The sequence below is a fragment of the Oryzias latipes genome, chromosome 19 (assembly GCF_002234675.1).
Source record: "Oryzias latipes chromosome 19, ASM223467v1".
NCBI classification, from domain to species: Eukaryota; Metazoa; Chordata; class Actinopteri; order Beloniformes; family Adrianichthyidae; genus Oryzias; species Oryzias latipes.
This window is the reverse complement of record NC_019877.2, coordinates 21,572,751-21,584,547: the sequence shown is the minus strand read 5'-3', so window position 1 is coordinate 21,584,547 and position 11,797 is coordinate 21,572,751. Positions and strand designations below refer to the sequence as shown.

General features: G+C 44.2%; 1 long non-coding RNA gene across 2 annotated transcripts; it reads right to left on the bottom strand.

The window, feature by feature from the left end:
• Positions 1-256: 256 nt before the first annotated feature.
• LOC110017217 lies at positions 257-4,419 on the bottom strand. Of its 2 annotated transcripts, XR_002292541.2 has the most exons (4): positions 2,215-4,419; positions 618-2,074; positions 429-514; positions 257-347 (listed from the first exon to the last, which is right to left on the bottom strand). It is a non-coding gene; the product is annotated as an uncharacterized LOC110017217 (long non-coding RNA). The 2 variants fall into 2 exon arrangements; XR_002292539.2 differs by having other exon boundaries at positions 429-2,074.
• Between the last annotated feature and the right edge of the window lie 7,378 nt (positions 4,420-11,797).

Below are 11,797 nucleotides of genomic sequence, written 5' to 3'. Positions count from 1 at the left end.
ACCCCTTAACACGCAGGAGTATATGGTGCAAGCAAGCAAACAACAAACAAGGGAATTCCCACAGTTTGTGTGCCCGAGTCCCCCTTTTTTTTCTTTTTACACAGGTGGCCAAGAAGCGGTAGGTGTGCACACGTCACTACGGGCCTCCAACTCACAGGAGCACCTGCACAGTCACTTGGTCGGCCGCAGGAGAGGTGGGGGGAGCAGACGCCGCCGTCAGCGACTCACTCGTCGGACCACTAGAGTGGATGGGGGGGGGGGGGGGGGCGTGAAGAACACCTACGGAAACACTCCCACAAAAGGACCAAAAATCTGTCCCAGCAGCAGCAAAATTCCACCTAAAGATCCTGTGGAGGCAAACCAGAAGACGGGCAGTAGGGCATTACCTCCGCAACCAGAGGACATGCAGGGTGAAGAGGCACACATACCAATCAGCGCTGATTGCACCTAGAGGGAGGGGCAGGGAGTGATGCGCTCCGTTCCACTTGGCCCTTTCCTGTCATACGCAGATAAGCTGTGTGACGAGGGATTACGACAATCACTGCAGTAAAATAAAAACAGGACGCCACAGCAGCCAACAGGAAGAATGTGCATGCAGCAAGCCCCGGCCACAATACCTGCACCGACAGAGGAACAGGAACCCTGAACAGGAGGCAGTCTCAGTAGGAACTCTTTTATAGCTGGCCAGGTGCTCATCAGCAACACCAGGTTGAGTGACTACACCTGTACTTCATTTGGCTCATCCTGCCACAATCAGCACTAGTTTATGCACCAAAGGTAGAGTGAGAGGTAACCTTTCATCATTTCCAGAGGGGCGCACCTTTAGAAGGCCGTTGAGGAGAAGGCGAATGGCAGGGTGTCCAAGAAGCTTCGTTGATGAAGACCAGCATCTCATGTAGAACTGGATTGCAGCTAGGCAGGATTTGATGTGTGGCCAATTTATGTAGCCGGTTAACTAGAATCCCACAAGACTCTAGTAAAAGCTAGTTGTAAGGGCCAAAGTTCGTCTCAGAGGAAGTGCTGAATGATGACAAGCGACACTAAAATGCAGAAAATGAATATATGTTCATATTTGGTTTACAACAGAAAATAGACAACCAAAACAAACACAATCAGTTCAATGCAGTACATCTGCCGTTCATCCTCCAAAATGTTCATAAATCTGGTTCCAAGAAGTTCAGTGCAAGCAAAGTTCATAGTGTAGATCCATTACATCCACACATGGGGGTGTAGGTGTAAATGCGTCCTACCGCCCAGTCCAATGTTGGCCCGATGTCAGCTTGGGAAGACCTGAAATTAAGGCCAAACAGCATCCATCTTCTGTGGAACCTGGCCAGTTCCCACGTTACACTTTCGCATAGTGCTTCTCGTCACCCGCCCGCGTCTCATGCATGCAGTGACAGCTCTTTGTCTGACTTCCATCAACAGAACTGACTGCGCTTGCCCCGTTATGAAGCCTATGGTCGCGAGAGCTTTAAATCTATACATCATAGCAGTGGATGGGGCAAAGCTGCAAAGCATGTCAGGGTTACAGATGCTCTGTACTTGATACCGGCGGTTCTCAAATAGGTGTACAACAAAAGAGCAGAATAGTGGAATATTAATTGGCAAAGGGGGCGTATGAATACTGGCACAGAGCGATAGGATATCCATGATGAATCATAAGATTTAATGGTACTTCTAGCCAGGCCAAACCTCATGTGTCCAGCAGTGGATAACAGCAAATCCTGTTATTCGAGAGTCATCTGCTGGAAAGCAGGGCAGGGGAGGCTGTGAGGATTGGCTTGCGGCCTTAGAGTTTTGAACTCCTGGAATTTAAAGTGAGAGACAGCATCAGCAACAATATTTACATGGCCAGGGATAACCGTAGCTCGAAGAATAAAATTATTCAAAACACCAAACCATGTCAACTGCCGTATAAGACTGTTGATCATCGCACATCTAGAACGACCTTTGTTGATTATTTCCACTGTAGCTGCATTATCGCAGGTGAGACGCCACAGCAACAAGAGAACTCTGTGGCGTTAGCTGAGCGTATCGCTCCAAACGGTTCCGTCGTGGCGGGGGTGGGAACCTGGACAGAAATCAGTTAAAAACAGTAAAGGCAAAGCAGCAGCTTTGATCCCCCATTTGTTGGGAGATGAGAGAAAATGAAATAAAAAAGTTAGCAGGAGCCTTAATTGTACGTGCAGGAGGAAGGCCAGCTCAACATACCGGTCACTGAGAAGAGGGCGGATCTAGGTGAACAGTCACGTCACGCTTGCAGGCTACTGCCGCCACGCCGCAGATGCGCCAAAGCCTGGCCGATTGCTCGTGAACAAGTCTGCTAGTAAGTTCCCACTCCCTGTTTCAGTTCAGAGAACCTAAAGCCTGGCTTACCTGCCTGCCAACTCCCGTTCCACTTCCTGATGCCTTGATGTGTGGCAACAAGAGTTCATGTCCGAACAGGGAGGAGGAGGGCTTTTAAAGCACTGCCACCAAATGAAAACATGTGTTGCCTGCCATCTCATAATTAGTTGGCGTGTCCTGGTGTCACGGTGGGGGAAGGTTGAAGCACCCAGGCACAGAGAGGAGAGGAGGCAGGAGTTCCAGGAACAAGGGCAAACCAAAACTCGAAACACTCATTATACTCAAAACTGGGGAAGAGCAGAATATGGACCAGCACAGGAGGAAGGGAAAGACAAGACTTAAATACACACAAGGCAACAAGACACAGGTGGAAACACTCAGGACTGATGGGAAAAGGTCAAACTCGAAACCAACAACAAAACAGGAAATACTACAAAATAAAACAGGAAATCAAGGAACCAAACACAAAGAAACTGAAACCGTTACAGGAGTGACCAGAAACACAAATCAGACAGAGAACCGACATCCATAATTAAAGGATCATGGAGGTCCGCAACCAAGCGGGCGAGATTGAGAAGACAAGAAATGAAAGAGCAGCAGTGGGGAATAATTGCACTTGGCAAAATTCAGATAGCCTAAAAGAGACAGCAAATCCCTTTTAGTCACACGTCCTCTGGAGAGAAAGGACGACACGGCGTCATGGATACGAGCGAGCTTATCGGCGGGCAGAGAAGCCTGCATCAACAAACTATCGAGAATAATGCCCAAAAATTCCAGACGGGTGGAAGGACCACACGTCTTCTCAGGGGCAAGCGGAACGTCCCAGTGAGAAAAAAGCGACGTGACCGCAGAAACGGCATTATACGAAATCCAGCACAGGGCCTCCGACAGAGAATCAAAAATACGAGGACAAGGAAAGGCAAATGGACAGAGAAATAATACTTCAAGCGCCACTTAACGGCAAAAAGATGCCACTGTGAGGGAAGCAAAGGCATAATTTTAAAATCGTCCAATATGTCAGTCTTCCCCAGCCACACACCTCGACCGGCAGAAACAATCATGGAGATGCCATGGTCAAGGCGCTTCTTTCCGGAATATTTCCGAGTGGCCACCCCTAAGGGGCTGACACGAAAAACGGGGAAACTGAGCCCTGGAAAATGGTTCAATCATATAGCCCTTACAAACCTCCACAATCTCAGGCTCCGCACGGGCGGACAGTAGATTCCCACAAACATAAACACGAGGGGGGAACCTCAAACCAGCCAAAAAACCTTGAAACAAACCAGTAATCAGATAATTAACAAAACAACTGTTAGGGTGAGAAGACAGGGCCGGAGACAAAGCTGACACATTCACAGGGGTACAAGGATGGCCGATTTTTAATTCCTGGAAGGCTTGGACCAGACTATCGGGAGGCACACAGAACGGGAGCGGCTGTCTCCACACCAGCTACAAACATGTAATAACCTACAATTACGAAACGCACGCTCTCCTTCGTTTAAATTGTGACGAATAGGAGGGCGAAATCGGGACCGAAAGGGTACCTGTCCCCAAGGGAGGAAAGCAAGGGCAGAACCAAACGGCTGAGCAGGAGGATTCCAGAGAACACGTAAAGCCGTTTTCGGACAGAGTAAAGTGGAGTATGAAAACGAGCCGCAAACGCTGCAGGTAAGAGTCCGATGCCCGGTAAAATGTCTGCTGATGAGGGACAAGTCAACGACAGACCAATCCAGACACTGGTTAAACTTCTGAATGCACATAGCAGCCTTGGCCGATAAAGAATTATGATATTCATAGAACAGAGATCCGCCATATGAGAAAGCCAGATCCGAAATGATTGCTAGGTACACATCCAGCTTCTCCCGGTGATGAGGGTAAACATCACAAATCACATAGCGAAAAATACCAAAAGCTATATCACTGACGCTCTAGCTGATCTGCAGTCTGCCCTGCTTTCAAGCAGATGACACTCGACTACAAGCATCTCCATTTAGAGACTTTACTGTAAATGCATGAGGTTCAGCCCAGCTAAAATACTATCAAAACCTACGATCCCTCATGGATCTCAAATTGTTTTTCATTTCTCTTGTTGTCCACTTTTTGACGACAAAATAAGCTGGAAGCCACAAATAAAGCTGGTCAGAGCTAAACTTGCTAAAAGCATGTTTACCAGAGTGTAATGTTCTGGTTAGGCAAACAGGTTAAAACACAGATGCAGGAAGGACTTAAAACATGACTGAAAATGTACCAAAACATTTGATAAACCAAGGATTAGGCAAACACAAGAACACAAAAAGACAGCTCTTTAAATAATGACAACACATGAAAGAACTAAACACAGATGCAACTGACTCCAGGAGAACCAAAGGGGTCAGGGCCTGAGAGACAAAGAAAGACCCAGAAACCGAAGACACAAGAGACAAATCAGAAGACACACTGCACAGCAGACATGTGGGGAGCAGCAGAACTGTGAGACAGAAAAGAACCACTGTACATTGGAGCAACTCAGACTAGAGACAAGTTTGTTTGTGAGAAATCCAGGAGCAGGTCTTTGGAAACTGAGCTGGAAGCTAAACTATTTTGAGTAAATATTAATAATTATTGACCTCTGAAAACAGAAGAATGTTTCTGCTGTCTGAAAAGTCAGCTGTAAAAATGGTGAGTGAGATTCAGGAAAAAATATTAAAGGCCGTTTCCTTTCCAACACATGTATAGAGCTCTGCGTCTCTGTCCATGATCACAGGAGGCTTTGGACTGATTTTCAGCACTGGACAGCTCCCGTGTGGCTTCACAATTGCTGCAGAGTTTGCAAACAGCTCTTGGTGTCAACCAATCAGAGTGCAGGACTCAGAAGACTTGGTAAAGTTAAAAAGATCTTCACAGATTCAGACTTCCAGCCTCAATAACTCTTCTAATAAACGTTCAAATGTGACAGCAAGTGTCTCAATCATTTTGTATGAACACAGAGAGTGAACTCCATTTACAGATGGAGAAGAACAATTCTCCTTAGAAAGCAGGAAAAAACATATTTTTTCTTTGGAAATGAATTTGTAGTTATTGAGACCAGAAGCCCTTGCTTATGATTTCCTCACCATGAGGCGCCTTTCAGAGGACAGTAAGGAGACGTATGCTGCCAAAGAACAAAACCTCATGAGAGAGGCCCAGTTTTCAGGAATGAAGATAAAGTCTCCAGCAGCTGATGGTGCCTCTGTGGATGTGAGTGAGGTGCTTGAGGAAGAACTGCAGGATGGAATGTCAAATGCTTCAAAATCACATAGCAAGATCTGTGAGGCGCTTCAGAAACCAGAAGACATCCTCCCCTGTGACCAAGAATCTCTGCATGGTTCAGGCTTTTCACTTGAGCACATTTTGATTGGAAAACAGGTCACTTCTGCCAGTGGAAAGAACACTAGTGACAAGAAATCAACTGACATTGAGATCCAGCTTCAAGAAAAGGAACAAAACTCCAAGAAAGTTTCCATGAATCTGGAAGATGTGGAAGGAGCTTCAGAAGAACTTCATCTCCATCAGACAGACCCAATGACACAACTGTTGGTAATGAACTAAAAACTATTGCTGGGGAAGGTCCATCACCAACAGAAGATCAATCAACACCAGCTGCTTCCTTACAAGAACTCCTAAACAAAACCTTAGAAGAAATTCTTCTCCTAATTGTCTCGCCTAATATGCTTTACAGACAAAACAGAAAAGAGCAGAAATAGAAACAATAAATTCTACTTTTTAAAAAACTATTTTTTCCTCTTGAGATTTGAAATAAAGCAACGTGTCATAACATGACCCAATCTGCTGATGATGTCATCAGGTCAGGTGATGATGAGGATTATGATGATGATGATGACTCATGATGACTGACGACTGATGATGTCAGGTGATGATGATGACTGATGATGACTAATGACTGATGATGTCAGAGTCTTTGTGACATCATCTCAGAAATCTTTGTTTATAGACCCCAGGACTTTAGAAATTTGTTTGACAAAAACAGACGTTTTTGAGCAACTTAAAGCCTTTTTCAGTAAAGCCACTGAAACTCTTCGTTCTCCTCTTTAGAGCCTTTTTCCCTGAAAGTCATTTGCAAATATTTACTGTGTTTTCACCACCAACACATAATATTTAGCCTTTTATTCTGGAGACAATGGCCTATAACAGGGGATACAAGAAAAACTTTGACGGCCAGAACTTCTGGCAGAACCCTCACGGTGCTGGAAATCCGCACCGCACTCACCGACATCATAAACAGGATTACAGAAATCCTAATCCCAATCCCGCTGTGCGTAATCAACATGTGCAGCCGCAGCCAAATTTCCACCATGAAAATCAGAAGCAACAGTCTGATAAGGACTTAGTCATCGCTGAGCTTAGAAATCAGCTCAAACGCGCCCAACAAGAGAACATTCTGATGGTCCAGCAGAGAGTAGATTACATGGAGGAGATGGAAATGGAGCAAAACGCCTTCAGATCAGAACATCTGGCCTTGCAGCAAAAAAGCCTCCAATTGGCTGAAGAAAACAAAGAACTTCTGGACCAAAACAAAGATCTCAAAGTGTTTTCTCCAGACGAGGAATCTTTCATGGAGATGACAGAAGAGCTGAAGGAGCTGGAAAATGAGGCTCTAATTCTCCTAACCCAAAGAGACCAGAACACTGAGAAAAGGGTCCGTTTGGCAGAACTGCAAACAGCTTTTCAAGACAACCAAACGACCACAAAGATGCTTCAAGACGCAAACTCTTTGCTGGTTGTTAACATCCAGGAGCTGGAAAAGGAAAACCACCAGCTGAAGAGTCAACTGCAAACAGCTTCCCTTAGAGGGGATGAAGATGAGAAGCTGAACTATGTGCATGAACTCAGAAGAGCTGTGGAAGCCACCCAAGCAGAGATGCAATCGTTCATTGATGCTAACTGTCAACTGATTCTAGAAAGCCAACAGCTCCAAAAAGAAAACAATGAAATGAGGAGACAACTGGAAGCTGCTTCCCAGCAAGAACTCCTGATGAAAGATCTGAGAAATCATCTGAAATTCAATGTAAATGAGAAGAGGCGGTTAAACAAGCTGCTGTCTGAAGAAGCTGGAAATGCAGATGAACTCAGAGAAAAACAAACTTACCTGGAGAATCAAGAGAAGGAGCTGGAAGAAAAGATCAGAGAAAAAGTTGAAGTAGAGCAAAACCCAAATCTCAGGAATGAGAGCCAGACACATGGAGAAGAAACAAGAGAGGAAAGAAACCAATGTTTGGACATGGAGGAAAATGAAGTGATGGAAGGAAAGGAACACCAGGAAAAAGAAAGTGAAGAAAGAATAGAGCTGCTTATTGAAGAAATGGAAGAAACACCAAATGATGGAGAAACTGAAAGTACAAACAAAGTTGAAGACCTGAACAAATGTCAGCAAATACTCCAGCAGGAAACTCCAAAGAATGTTAGAAAGGAGAAAAAACAGAAAAAGAACCACAAAGAGAAGAAAGTGAAGGATAAGAAGAAAGTAGAAAAAGTCAAAGAGCCTAAAGAAAAACCTGAGAAGAGGTCCTCTATCACCAAGTTTTTCCGTCGACTGTTTGGCTTCAAGGCATAAATGCAGAGAACTTGAAGGAGGTCTGGCTGGAGGCTGGAGGTCGTCTAGACATTAATTGAAGGGTTGTCATGGTTACAGGGGGTTAGGGTTTCAAACAATTAGGGTCACACAGGCAGGAGTGTATTTTGTAAATACTCTAAATCAGGGCTGCTCAATCCTGGTCCTTGGGATCTACCACCCTGCCTGTGTTTTTGCTTTTGCCTTCCTTCCTTCTTGCTGCTGATTTGCTGACTTCGGTGTTTCCATGTTCTGACTGACTCAGCACACCTGGTCCAGGTACCAGCAGCAAGAAGTGCAGGGAGGGCTAGAAACTCCATGACCTTGAGGACCAGGATTGGGCAGCCAAAGTCAACTTTTTCTTCTAAATTAGGATTATAAATTTGCTCTTAAAGCGAACAAAGAGGCCTGTTCTTCAAAACACAATCAGAACTCTAGAAATATTTCCATATTTCCAATATTTCCAATGTGACTGATATAAAATATAATTATAACATTCATATTCAAATTTTTAAATAAAAAGCACCTTTTAGAACACTTTTTTTCTCTACAATTGTGGAAAAAGAACAAAAAAGGGTAAAATAAAAGGAAAGCTGTTCACTATGGGGTGTTTGAAAAAACAGGGCGGCACGTTGGTTTGTTGGGTCGACTTTATTACCTAACAGACCCGTGTCTGTGTGGGTTTTCTCTGAGTGCTTCAGTTTCCCCCCACTTCTCCAAATTCTTTATTTTTGTATAGATGGCAGGGATTTTTCAAAGTGTTGAAAGCATTATTTGACCAGACATTCACCTTTGGATTCACTGAATCACATGTCAGGTACAGATACATGCTGCCACACTAAACATTGGGTTAGATTAGGGATTTGGACAGCTTAGTACACAGAGATTTAGGCTGTGAATGTATAATTGGTGTTTGAAAAAACAGGGCGGCACGTTGGTTTGTCGGGTCGACTTTGTGTCCTGACAGACCCGTGTCTGTGTGGGTTTCCTCCGAGAGCTTCGGTTTCCCCCCACTTATCCAAATTCACTTGTGTTGACAAACTAAACGCATCTACACACAAAATAATCAGTCACCCAAAATTATTGGTAGCAAATGAAGAAGTTGAGCAGGCCTGTGGGTTTCCTCCGAGTCCTTCGGTTTTCCCACCCAAATTATAGGTAATTGGCTAAAACTAAATTTCCCCTCCCTGAATCGCCACCTTATCGTGGTGGAGGGGTTTGAGTGTCTGAATTTACCCCCAGAAGCAATGCTGTCAGGGGCATTTGCGCCGCCCTTTTTTGAGTCATGGCAGATGCATCATGGCGGTGTAGCTCCTGGGGGACTTCAGGCAGGACTAAGGGCGATTCAAAAGATCCTCATGAGAACAGAAACAGCAAAGATCCAGTTTCCATGTCCTAAACAACAATTCAAAACCAAATCAAAAGAAAGTGACGCAGCTGGTGGAATGTGCTGCTGCAGTCTCCTCTGTTAGAAGGAGACTGACATCCACTGAATCCAACCACATCCAGGAAGATGGTTGGATTCGGGGCCCCTCAAAGTAGTAGATGGATGGATGTTTATCATATTATTATTATTATTATTATTATTTCAGAACAACTGATTACACTTTTTGTTCATTAGATTTCTCCTAGTCAAAGAGTCCAACATCCCAAGCAGACACACCTAAGCATGAAATATAAACACAATAAATCAAAATATATCAGTAGGCATTTAACTTTCTATTAATTTTCTAACTGCTGTTTTACTACGTTTAGTAGAAGGAATTTTAAAAATATAGCTCATGGCTTTTGTCTGCTACCCCAAGATTTAAAGTTTTATTTTTGCAAGGCAGGGGGGATGAATGGAGGAGAGGAGAGCAGGCCAGCAGGTGAGCAGACTGGCAGAGCTTGCTGACAGGCAGGAAGGCAAACTAACGGGCTGCAGAATTTCATGAGGCACAATAATCTGTCATTTGCTGAAGGCTCCATCCCAGAATAAACAGTCTCTGTGATGAGCTGCAGGTGACGTGATGATGAGGAGCAGATGTGGAGTAATCGTTGAGGAGGCACGGAATTACAACAGTTGCAAAGCCTTTTCTTTAGGATTTGTTCTAAAATATGTTCAGTAGTGAGCTAGACACTAATAATTTAGTTTGATGTGGGATAACCCTTGTTCTATCCAATGACCCCCCTTCCATTGACGTGTTCTCCCTACCATGACAAAAGTGGATAAAGGTGGAAAGATTTCATGTAATCCGTGGACACCAGTGAAGATCACAAATCATTGAAGAAAAAAAGGTTCAGAGCACTGTCTAGTGGGTCTAGATGACCCAACTCCCAATGTTAAAGTGCCTAGGATAGCACAAGGGTTAAAGAGCGTTCCATTGAAGCTGGTCTACTGATAAGAAGTTTCTCTTATTTAAAGGTGTTGAGTTCACTGAAGTGTTTTCCCTTTTGATGCAGTGAAAAGGTTTTGATTACCAAATGAAATATTTTTCATATCAGAATTGTATGTTCTTAATAAAAGTTCAACAGTTAGTTAGTATATTGATCTTGCTTTTACTTAAAAATGTAATATTGTTCTATTGTTTTATAGTAAAGAGAAAATGTTTCTAAAGGAAAAATGCAGATTCTGGATGCATTTATAATCGTTTCATAATCAAGTCGTTTCCTCCTGAATCGTATTCTAATTTAATCATGAGAGAAAATGTTCATGTACATTTCTTCCACGTGCGTGCTGAGGCGACGGGTCGTAGTGCGGCTAAGTAGTGGAGAAATAGGTGAGACTCAGGCGTGTCGTGTGAATTTTTTATTTAATCCATTCCCCTAAATCCAGCAGACTGTGGAAAAAGCGCGTTAGAGCTGTTAATGTGATAAGTGTAACCCCCTTTTAGACCATGTTTTGTACACAGACAACTTGTATATAGATACAAGCAGACAGGATGATAATGGTGACACAACCAGACATAGTAGTGATGGATAAAGAACAGAGGAAAGCCGCTGCTGCAGCAGCAGGTGGAGGAACATCTAGAGGGGTGGAGGTTTGCCTTGGAAAGGAGACAAATGAGAGACAGAGGATATGTGTTAAAATGAGAAAAAAAAGCAGCCATGTTGTGGGTTCAGAGACGGGAGGCAGAGCTGGAGGAAGCAGAGATGAAGGTTTTGGGGTTCTCTTTAGGACCAGGATGGATCAGGAAGGAATCATCAGAGGAACAGATGGATGTTTTCGAGGTTATGTTGCGCAGGACGCTTACCGGACGTTTGCTCCCATCGCCATCTTGCCGGGACCCCAGGAACTAGACGGATGGGTTTGTGCCGTCACATACGGCAGAGCGCCCTCTGCTGGATAAATAAATAACTGTATCCCCCTGGCTGCAGCCTGCAGAACTGTACGTGACACAGCAGCACAGCAAAATGGAGGAACGCATCAACAAACTCTGCCGTATTCATATTCATTCATTCATTTCTTCATTTTCTATTCCGTTAAGTCACTTTCAGGGTCACGGGGCTGCTGGAGCCTATCCCCCACATGTGGGGGAAGGCAGGGGGACACCCTGGACAGGTCACCAGTCTGTCGCAGGGTAGAATGTCCTCAATCACACACCTATTCATTCTCACACCTATGGACAATTTAGAGTTGCCAATTAACCTATGAAGCATGTTTTTGGACGGTGGGAGGAAGCCGGAGATCCCGGAAAAAACCCACGCATGCACGGGGAGAACATGCAAACTCCAGACAGAAAGATCCCTCATTGATGTTGTTTTTCATGTCCCCCAGCCGGGACTTGAACCGGGGGAGGGCCTGTATTCATACTGAAAAACTTTTTTACCTATTTTTTCTTTAATTTTTTATATTTGAATATTTGTGTTTTCTACACTTTA